General features: G+C 36.0%; 1 protein-coding gene across 1 annotated transcript in view; it reads left to right on the forward strand.

The window, feature by feature from the left end:
• STK3 (serine/threonine kinase 3) overlaps window positions 1–11,880 on the forward strand; it is a 295,337-nt gene that overhangs the window by 227,173 nt on the left and 56,284 nt on the right. The window lies entirely within an intron of this gene.

The raw sequence follows: 11,880 nt of genomic DNA on the forward strand, positions 1-11,880 counted from the left end.
CATCAAAGAATGCTGTCTTCTCTCAGTTGGAATAAATCTTAATAGCCTCTAGGAAACAGTCCGAAATTAGCTACAAAGTAATGAATAACTTATAATGGTTAAGAAATAGCAGATAAAATTATTTAATTCTGTTTCCGTTAGTCGTTACTATCACCCCAAAACTCAGTGGCTTAAAATAATAACTATTTTATTTGCTAATAATTTTGTGGGTCAGCCGTTTGGGTCAGTTCAGCTGGTCTTACTGGGGTCGCTCAGGTGGCCACAATTATCTGTTGGCTTGGCAGGGACTGGATGTGTCTCTAAGATGGCATCACTCGTGTCTAGAAGTTGTACTGGCTGTTGGCAGGGTCACATATCACCATCAGGCAAGCCTTGGCTTTTTATGTGGTAGTAGCAGCCTTCCAAAAGGGTGAGAACAGAAGTTGCAAGGCTTCTTGAGATCTAGGCTCAGAATCTGCACAGTGTCATGTCTGCCATATTCTCGTAGTTAAAACAAGTCACAGCCCAGTCCAGATTCGAGGATTGTGGAAATAGATTTCATCTCATGATGGAAGAAGCAGCAAAGTCTGTTGCAAAGGCTCTGTGGATGGAAGGAATTATTGCGATTATCTTTCAAATAATCTACTGGATAGTTAGAATCCAACAGAAATTAGAATATTGAATGTAGGAAGTTGGAGGTCAGTGATGATTTTGATAAGGACTGTTTCAGTCCCTGTTACTTTTCACATACACAAAGACTTTGACATGCAGCCTTCCACTGTCCCTCGTAGGCACATTCTAGTTTATGAATCAGAGGATTGATTTTTCCAGTGGCCAGCTCCTGTAAGTAAACTTTTGTAACATTTCTAGCTCATCCTAGATCTGGAGTCCTCCTATCTGGGAATTACAATTTTTTTTTTTTTTAGAAAGCATAGAACTAATTTAACAAATGTTTACATGTCTACTTACATGCACTTTGCTGAGCACTATGAGTAAAAAAATTACATATACACTAATTTAGTTAAGAAAATAAGATACAAATTAATGAAGTATTAAGTTGTAATTCATAGTAGTAATACAGACATTGTCATGCGTTTTAGCAGCCCTGGTGGTGCAGCGGTTAAAGCTCTCGACTGCTAACCAAAAGGTCCAGTTCGAACCCACCAGCCGCTCCGCAGGAGAAAGATGTAGCAGTCTGCTTTCGTGAAGATTTACAGCCTTGGAAACCCTATGGGGGTGTTCTACTCTGTCCTATAGAGTTGCTATGAGTCAGAATCGACTCGACGGTAGTGGGTAGGTCATGGAAAAGAAAAGAAACAGCAAAGACAAAAATAGATGTAGATGGCATTAGAAAATATTAATCAACAGAAATAGCTGATTTACTGGATTGCAGGGTACTATTTTTGGTTTAAGATGAGGAACTAAATGATAGAAGTGAAATTAAAGATAAAGGAAGATATCTTCATAGTAGAAAAAGGGCTTCAAGGGATCATATGACTTGATTCGGTGTTTTATTTCTCTTCTAACTTATACAGGGCATACAGTCTTAAAAAGGGAGTCGGGGAGGGATGGAGCATTGACCAGAACAGTTCCTCCTTCCCCAACATTTCCTACAACTGTCAACTGAAACTGGTCAACTCTCTCATCATTTTGAGGAAGTGGAATATGTTTGTAATAGCCACTGAGGGGAATATCAATGGGAATAAAAGATAAATAAGGGAAGGATTGTCAAGAGCTGAATAAAGGATTGCTAAGAGCAATAGTGTGATGAAGACAAGGAAAAGTGTCTAAGAGGGAAGAAAAGTGAGTCGGGAAAGAAGAAGCATAGGTGGGGCAAAGTGTGAATGGTTTGGTGGAATACTTTGCTTACAAAGTAAGGAAATGGACCAAAAGCAAAGGCAGATTTCTAAGACACCAGCTGGTAATGATAAGGGAAATCTGGTCTTATTCATTCCATCATACATTAGATATAGAATGTTAAAAAATGTGACTCATCAAAGTATAGTGTGCTAAAGTGTATGTGTTTACCTCCTCTTAATGATGTATTTCAAGGCTACCTTCCAAAAGAGAACTGGGTTTTGTGTGATTCCTATGTCTGTTTAATAGAAGTTGCTCAAAAGAAAACCGGAGTTGTTTTGACTTTATTTCCAGGAGATAGAGCTTATCCTCCTGCCTTGAGGAAAATAACTTTTAAGAAAGAAAAATGAAAGAGAACACTTCATTGTCTTTTGTAGTATTCAAAACAGATTCCTAAAGGACAAAACTTAATCAGAGAGGCACCTGCTAAGCAGATGCGTAGAGTAGGAAGCATTCTTTACCTTAGAGCCTATGTGCAATAAAATTTGTGTGTTTTAAATCTTTAGTATTTGTTTCATGGATTTTCTGTGAACTGTTGTTTCACATTGTGTTCCTAGATGTAATGAGATGAGAATTTAATTTATGATATCACCAATTTGGGGATAGCGTAAAGATAGGAGATAAAATAGATTTGGACTAATTGAACCTATTATTTTAACTCTACTAAAAAATGTTCTGCTTAGAGTGTGCCTATGAAGATTTCTAAAACAAAATGTAAAAGGCAAATTTGTTTATTATAGTACTAGTCTAATGTTTCAATTTTTGTTGGAATTATTTCCAAACAGCCATAGCATCCAGATTGTTTAGTGTTAAACAGAGAGCATGTAGATCATGTTTTGCAGAAATTACAGTAAAATATTTAAATAGATATATTTTGGGCAATGTAAAGATTTTGGCATAAGAACAAAAATTTTAAAAGACATCTGTTAACCCACTAGATTGGTTCCAAATTAAAAAAAAAAAAAAGAAAGAAATTGGATTGGCGATAATTACTAGCGTAAGAGGTATTAGATAATTAGGACTCAAACTGAATTATAAGTTAACATTTCTTGATTACTGTGAGTCTTAAATATTTATTCAACTTATGTTCTTTTGAGCACAAGAATCCTCCAGGGCTGCACTGGAGAAAAAGTCTCAATAATTGTGGCTGAGGGGGGTAAAAAAGCCACCTTCTCATCCAAGTATAAACTTGGCTGGGGCTTTCTTAGGTTTTCTGCAGTCCTACCCTTGATTCCTGGGTTTGACAAGTCAGTATGATGATAGGAAAAAAACCTCACTGCTGCAAAATGCAAAAAATAGTCAACCTGGAGAAGGTACCACCTCTGCTGCTGGAGCCACCATTGGGCATTTTAGGAATCTCCTCTTATTTTGGAGAAATATTTCTTTCTCAGGATATTTTCACCCTCCTAGAACAAGGCAGCAGTTATGAAGGGGTAATAAAGAAACTGGAGACAGCAGTGGGCTACAAGAGCCGACAAAAACACAGCAGCAATGCCAGCCCTTCCGCGAGCCCTCAGCAACCCCGACCACAGCTGTAGGAAGCCATATGGTAAAAACTTGAGCCAGCACTGCATCTACCAGTTTTGACTAGTGTAGCAGTATGCCATGATCTGCTTTCTCTGTTTAAATACAGATGATGTTTTTGCTCTTTTTAGAGATGTCGGCTGAAAGTTTCCCTTGTCGTGTACTCGTTAGTCAAAGAACTTCTTGTTCTCTTAGGTCCTTAGCTCTGTGGACTGAGGAAAACACATCAGTTGAGTGAAGTATTTAAGCACATTGTCATCAATTAGCTTTGCATTAATTAAATGATTATTGTCAAGTATTTCCAGATGTTTGCAAGAGTATTAACAAAGTATGAAGAGATAACTGTAGATATTTCAGATTTATTTATTCTAGGGTAAAGAAGAAATAAACACAAAAATCCCAAGTGTTTCAGTGGATAGCCCTGGATAAGAGTTTATGATTACAGGTGTACATGTGGTGTGAACTTCAGTGTATGTGACACATTGTGCTTTCACTACTCACTCTTTCCTTGTAGAGCCAACAGGAAATTAAAATTAATGAGAAGCCTGCACTTTGAAATACTTGCAGAATTCTTGACTATTTCGGTCTTTTGCCAGCTCACGAAATCTGTGCTGGCAACTGTATCCAGCAGATGGTGTGGCGTGTGCACAGTTGTATCATGTGATTGTCTAGGTCCATGTAAAAATTTTATAAGGTTTTGTCCACCAATCTACTGAGGCATTTAAGACAGTCATAACCTTTGTTTTGAAAGGAGATTGGCCTGCGTCAAAGACAAGTGTTTACACACAAGTAGAAAAATAGTTAGTGGCTGAATTTAGTTGATTCTATAGTAGTTAAAGACAACCAAAACTTAAGTGTCTCTGGAAATGCTACACAGGTTTTTCTTTTTCCTTCAGTAATTTTATCCATTTGGCCACCTGAGGTAGAATGAATATTTTGCTTTCTTTTTCCTAAATATACTGTTTCGGGCCTCAGTAATTTCTGAAATTTTTATTTAGTGGTTGTATCTAGGCAAGATCTACTGATATATTGAGCTAATTATGCTAATTTAGGTAACAGTTTAAGTTAAAACTGGAGATATCATCATTTCCTTTGCAAATTAAATCGAGAAAGTCCATATTTAGAAGATAGACAGCACAGGTGCAGTATGTGGTTTATTGTCACTGTGTTGCAATTTATTAAGGTGTTTAAAGCACATGGCAAAAAGAAAAACGGCTTACCAAAAAGTTCTACAAAGCATAAACTTTCCTCATAGTAATTTGTTCTTCTTAACATGTCATTTATTTAGAAGATTGTGTTGAGAAATTGGCTGATTTACATTTTAAAACAGATATTTTACTCTAAACATATGTTATGGCTAATACTGATGTTGGAAGAAGTTATTTTGACTATGTGGGCTTTCTGTGCATAACCTCAATTCTGGATGTTTAGTCAGTAAGCATCAGGGACTTTTGGAGCAATTACATCAAAAGAGATGTTAAGAACCAGTAGTGGAATTCAGGATCAAAAGAGTGGACAGTGTGATTTATCACCTTTTAATTTATGATGCCCCACAGTGTTTACTTCTTTAAACACTGATGCCCTACTGTGTTTACTTCTTAAATAAATAAACTATTGGATTCCAAATAAGTTGTTAAGATTGATTGAGGTTGCTAGTAATGCATGTATCAGGTTGTATTTTGATAATGAAAGAATTGTTTTTTATTTTAATTGTCATAAATGAAATTTCTTTGTACCAGGAATTATTTTTGTATCTTTATATTTAATTTGGGTTTTAGAACATGCACCGTAGTTCGGTATCATAAAAGGGCTTTCCATAACTGACTCCTGTCATACTTTTTGACGTATTTTTCACCATCAGAAGTAAGTACATCTTTTTTCTTTTGAGACTGTTAGAATTGTTGGCCTGGTTGAACTAATACCGACACCTTTTTTCCTGTCCTAACATTAGGTTGGCAACCTTTTTTCCACAGTACCTCTCGCTCATTAAAATAGAACACCTTCCCTAGGTTGGGTTCTTTATATAGGCAGATTGTATATTTTCTAGGAAATAATAGCTTTTTTTTTTTTAATCCACGACCTACTTCTCTTGACTCAACACCAAATTAGCTTTCCTTTGTAATTTTGCCCATCGATAGTAGAACATCCTTTTTCCAGAAATACAGACGTATCTTAATGAGGTTAAGTGAAAGAGGGTATCAAACTAATGTTATGTATAGTAGCAGATAAAAGAGTTTTAGACGACAGATTATCTTAGTTTCATTGATTTATTTTGAAAAGACACATTTTCATGGCTCTTAACAAAGAAGCATTCTTTTAAGGATTAAGTATCGTTGCAGTATACCATACTAGCTAAAGCAGTTGTTAATAATTAATAGCTGAACAGTTATTAACAATATAAAAATTAAAAATGAACAAAATAATAAAAATGTCTTTAAAAAGGCTCAGTAGCCTGGATTAGAGTATCAAATTGTAATCCCATAGACCTTCAATTTAGTTTTTAACTCAATAATGGTGAGAATACAAATGAAGCTATATAATATTCAAGACTAAAGATATATAAATATATAAGAAGCACATAACCAGCCATATTCTTTTATTAACTAGTCAAATGAAATGTGTAGTCAGTTGTGGGTTATTGTTGCTTTTGGAAGAAAAATCTAGAACAGTCATTTTAGTGATTATATTCTTTGATGAAAAGAAATTCACTGTCTTTAACACATTGGAATGTCAGTGATGAGTACAGTGATTCCTGAAATTGCCTTTCTTTTGGTCTTAAACATTTAATCGTTCTTGCCCTGACTATGAAAATTGAAAGACTTTCCCTTAGCATATCTATATATGAGGCACAATAGAAACAAGGTGTAGCTAAGTTCCCCTTGATTTGCAGAAATCAGTGAATTGCAGCTAATGTACCTGAAAACAAATTCTGTTTTTTCATTTCCTTTTATTATGGAATTATAGGTACAGTCTTCCAGAAAAATATTCTTTAAATAACTGAGTTAAGGAAATTATTAAGTTATTGCCCAATCCTAGGACTCTAGTAGGCATGGTTTTAACAGCAGGGCTCTAGATCTACTAAAAATTCACCTTTTTTGTTGTCGTTTTTTAAAAGCGTTTTCCAGAACTTAGTTGACCCCGGAGCTCCTTTCTGTATTTTACAACAGTTGCCCTGATCTGTCAGAATTTAAACTTTTTTTTAACTTAATTTAAACTTAAACTTTTTTTTCCTCTTGACTTCATATCTAAACTATCAGACCCCATCCATTTGAACTCCTCTGCCACATTTTGCTGTAACTTAGGATAGGAAACTGCTTTAAGTTTGAAACTTGGAAGCATCTGAAATTATTTTTCTAACAAACTAGTTTTAAGTTCAAAGTGGTATGTGCAGTTTTGTTTCTATAATTTCACTGCTCACTTTTTTTTCTATTGTTTTGCTTCTGGCTAATAAACTAATTAGTAGTAAAAAAAAATTAGCTAATATATTTTGAGATCTTCCTATGTGTTAGGCACTGTTCAAAGCACTTTTGTGACAATGATCCTTTGCAAAGGATACTATTATTATCCCTTTTTTACATTTGAGGAAACTGAGGCACAGAAAGATTAAAGTTCAGTGGTCAAAGTCAGATAACTTATAGGTTGTGGTGGCGGGGAGGGTCTTAGTTGCCATTGAGTCAATATGACTCTTAGTGACTCTATGTGTGCAGAATAAAACTGCTCCATTGAGTTTTGAAGGCTGTGACCTTTTGGAAGCAGAGTGCCAAGCCTGTCTTCTGAGGTGCCTCTGTGTAGGTTCGAACAGCCAACCTTCTGCCTAGCAGTTCAGCATTTAACTGTTTGTGCCACCCAGGACTCCAACTCACAGGTAGTAGAGGCAAAAGTTTCCAAGGAGCGGCTGGTGGATTCATACTGCCAACCTTTTGGTCAGCAGCCAAGGTCTTAACCACCGTGTCACCAGGGCTTCAGTTTTCCCTCCACTACTTAATAATTATACTGTTACTAAGCTTTTACTGAGGAGGCTAGCTTGAACCACAAGATAAAGCTATAAATCAATAAAGAGAGGAGATGGGTAACTCGTGCCACCAGACCAGAACTCTGGGTAGAAGCTCAAGTGAAAACCATTAAAATAAAGCAGGGATTCAGATACTATGACTTGGACAAATGCACAACTTTCTGCTCACTTTTGGTTAGGCTGACTAGTTTAAATTTTTAATCTGAAATTGGATTTACAATCTCACCTGATTTTTCCCCACCCTGCATCTCAGGGCAGGCCAGCTAAGAGGTTCAGGGAAGGTGACGTCCTTTCTTCTCTTATGGGTCTAACTCATAAGGGGCAGTTTGGGGGAAGGACAGGAGAGGCAGAGGTCATCATCCAACCTTGGTCATGTGAAGGTAGTGGGTCTTGCCTGGCATGATTATCTGACTACTGCAGAATGTGTCTGCTGTTATTTTCATGTAGATGGTGTGTGTGGTTTTCTTGGGGTGATCACTTTACCCTGGACTCCTTAATCACTGAACCCTCCTTCAGAAATGGCCAGATGTATTTTCCTTCTGTTTTACCAGTCTAAACCCCTGCCCTACCTGTATGTGGTACATGGGTACATTTGACTGACTGCTCTTGCTTCGTCTAACGGGTTCTCTCACATGGAGCCATGAGCATCAGTGATGTTCTATGTCTAGGATGTCTTAGAATGGGTGAGTGGGTAGAGGGAATATGGAAGTTACTCCATTCTCTTCCTCCCAGATACACTATTTCTATGGCTTTGTTAGATGTGCTGGTTCAGGTTGCTTCTCCAAGCCTCTCATTTTCAGAAATTTCTAGGCAAGAAATAGGCATGATTCTAGGTCAGTGTGTTTTTCCCCACCTTCCAGCATTTCCAGAGACATATGTCAAATCTTCTAAGAGTACTTTTACCAGGCTAAATTCTTTCACATTGCAGCACCAGGGCAAAGTTTGCAGGTTCCCTGTTCAGTAATCAGTCCATCTGGGAAGTGAGATGCCAGTTTCTCCTTCTTGCAGGGACCAGCCATGTCTGTGACTAAATATTTTAGTGTACCCCAACTTGGCTTGGATAAGGAAGATCTCGTGACAAACACTGCACCCAGTGCTCCTGATTCACCCTTGCCCTCATTCATCTCCTTATGTGGGCTAGGGTGATGATTTGGGAATGATGGGGCTCATTCTGTAACCTCATAGGAAGCTAGGGGTTGCAATCTGGCCCTATTTGCTTGGCAGCTGTCTTCAAGATGTGGGTTGTTTGTGCCTCGTCTTTGTCTTTGTTGTGAGCCTTAGTCTTCAATTCAGGAGCAGCTAAAAAAAAACCCACGCAGCATTCTTTTATAAGAATAAACATTACTGACCTTATAATGTATTTTAGAGCATTTCCTGTTTCTGTCTCTATCAAAATATTTTAGTTTGTTTTTCCCTTCATTCATCAGTTATCCAGTAAACATTTTTCATGTCCTTGCTACATCCCAGGTACTGTGCATTGGTAATTTAAATGAATTGTTGCCCTGGAGGAGACCTCAGACCACTGATGAAGACAAGCATATGAACACTTACTTATGTTACCCATAGATAAATTATCTGACCCCACTGATCTGAAAAATCAGATTTTGACAGGCTCAAGAATAATAATATGAAAGAAAAAATGTGGAAAGATACATTTAAAATTAATTGAAGTTAGGTTTCACTGAATAGTAATATCTGACCAACATTCAGAATTTATGCTAAGATTAGAGAATTTCCGGTGGCCCCTGGGTACATAGGACCATCCATGAGTGATTGCAAGGACCAGAATGAAAATTTTGAGATCATTTACTAAAAAATTTAGTTTTAAGTTTTTTCAAAAGAGGGATTTAAATAAGATAGGAAGATAATGTCTGCTTTTACTAGCTTTTTGCTGAGAAATTTTTAGCTTATTCTAATGAAATATTTTATAAATCGGGTACTGCCAATTGGTTCATGTCTTGTAGAATTCTATAATGAGATTTCTTCAAAAATTATATATATCTTGCACCTCCAGATAATATTTTATTATTTGTTTGCCTATTTATAAAAGTTGAGTCTGGAGGTTGAACTATGAAAATAAATAGAATGCCTGCTAAGGAGAATCAACCACCATTATCTCCATTTATGGTTTTATTGCTCTGAAAGTTTAAAACAGCAAACACATATCCATCTTAAAAGTTAAAGGCTATTTTTAAACATGGCACATATGGAATTTTTTCACCCCAGTTTCTGTTTAATAGCTAAAACATTAAAAACATTGTCATGTATATCAGTTTAGCTGTTAATAACAGTTTAATTCTCTAAGTGAAGTGAATATTCCTCTAAAGACATCTTTATTTTGTAATTTAGGAAAATTCTGTTGTATATTAGTATTTTAAACAAGCATCAAATAATAAAAACCAGCTTCTTGCAGCAGGGGAAACAGTTTTAAAGTACTTGCACTTTTCTATCATAGTGTTCAGGTTGATAATATATTTCCAGGGGAAAGTCGATGATGTTTATGCACCCATATATTTCCCCTGATCATTTTTAGGAAGGTATTATTTTAATTCATGATAAATTCTAAAAAAGAAGTGGTAACAATATGAGAGAAGGCATTCAAGAAATTTACCAGGTAATACTTTTACTCAATTCCATACCGATGTGCTTAACAATATATATGGTTTCTTATATTTAGGGTAGCATCAATGAGCATTTCTTTAAGAGAACATATTCTAAAACACACATGGCTACATAATTATATTCTCTTTCTTATTTTTAGAATAGAAAGAATTTTAACTTTTTTCCCCTGTTAAAAATAATCAGAGATGTACAAAATATGTAATAATTAATTCCTATTTTTAAAATTCAGAAATTTACATTATTGTGTTTAAAATTTTGTGAAAGGTAGATAAATATTAAATTCTACATATTGCATTTGAAGTGATTCAAATTCAGCAAATATGAAAAAGCACTAGATTTCATTCATTTGATAGGAACTACTTTTTGTTTTATATTTCCAGAAGATAGGAAAATATCAATAAGGTTAACATTGAGGTTAAAATGTTATTCTTCATATTTTTAAAGAATTATTTGAGATTACTTGGTTTAAATATAAATTAACATTTAATGTTCTAGCTTTAGTTGTTCTAGAGGAACATACCAAGTAAACCCCCTTTTTAGTTTTTAATCTTTCTTTTCCCTCTCTCTAATTCAACGAAAGTATTTTAAATATCCTCTGTGTACCTTTTCATTAAGCAACTCAGTCAAGGGAGCAACTTGCAAAACACCCCTGTTACTCAGAATGAAGGTTATCCTATTTTATCTATTTTAGCTGTTAAAGAATAGAGTACAGCCTAACACAATCTGCTTTTTTGCTATCCAGTCAAATCAGATGCTTGCAAAACTGAAACAAACGTTTCCCCCACCCCCAACTGCCAGTTTCTTTATAAAATTTAAAAAAGAATTAATTGTAAGAGGAATTGTAAATTTGATACATTTACCTTCAGTCTATTTGCTGTTGTCTTGTTTCTTCAAATGTGACTTCTGGCTGTAAAAAAACTGGATTTAAATATCTTGTATAAATTGCGAACAGTTCAAAAGGATACTAGTTTATAATGTCATTTAGAGCAACTATGAATAAGTCTTACAACTAGTTAGACTTTATTTACAGTTAAAAAATTCCACTGATGTTACAGGGGCTAAAAGGGTAAGGAAGGTCTGTGGGTGGGGCTGGGGAGCGTGGAGATGTTTGGCCTGGTAAACATTTTGTAATCATTTGCAAAACTGATTAAGAAATTGGAAAGGGAAAAACAGCATACATAACTGTCTTCTGACAGAGACAAAAATACAAACCGAAAAACCCATTGCCATTGGGTTGATTCCGGCTCATAGTGACCTTACAGGACCGAGCAGAACTGCCCCATAGGGTTTCCAAGGCTGTGCTCTTTACAGAAGCCGACTGCCCCATCTTCCTCCTGCAGAACAGCTGGTGGGTTCGAACCGCCGACCTTTCGGTTAGCAGCCAAGCACTTAACCACTGCGCCACCAGGGCTTCTTAGACAAAAAAAGTACTTGCATATTTGTGGTGTGTCTCTGGATTAGGTATTAAATTGCATTTGACTGTTAAATAATATTTAATAGCAGCATAAGAAAATGACATCTAGTTTCCCTAGTTATTCTTTCTTCATTATAGAAATTAACTGTGTATTAGAATAATGAATTATCAAGATCTTTCTTTTACTTTGCCAGTTTCTGCTCTGATTTATGTTTGTGTGTAACCTGTATACCAGTATTGACAGGACTCAGTTTGAAACCTAGTGCTTTTCTTTTATAAATGTTTCTTTGGAATTTACAAAAAAAAACCCTAATACTGGAAAAGATTAGTCCAAAGGACTAATTGCCCACAGCTACCAAGACCTCCACCAGACTGAGTCCAGTACAGCTAGATGGTGTCCAGCTACCACCACTGACTGCTCTGACCAGGATCACAACAGAGGGTTCTGGACAGAGCTGGAGAAGGATGTAGA

The sequence above is a fragment of the Trichechus manatus genome, unplaced genomic scaffold (genome assembly GCF_000243295.1).
Source record: "Trichechus manatus latirostris isolate Lorelei unplaced genomic scaffold, TriManLat1.0 scaffold00009, whole genome shotgun sequence".
Classification (NCBI taxonomy): domain Eukaryota; kingdom Metazoa; phylum Chordata; class Mammalia; order Sirenia; family Trichechidae; genus Trichechus; species Trichechus manatus.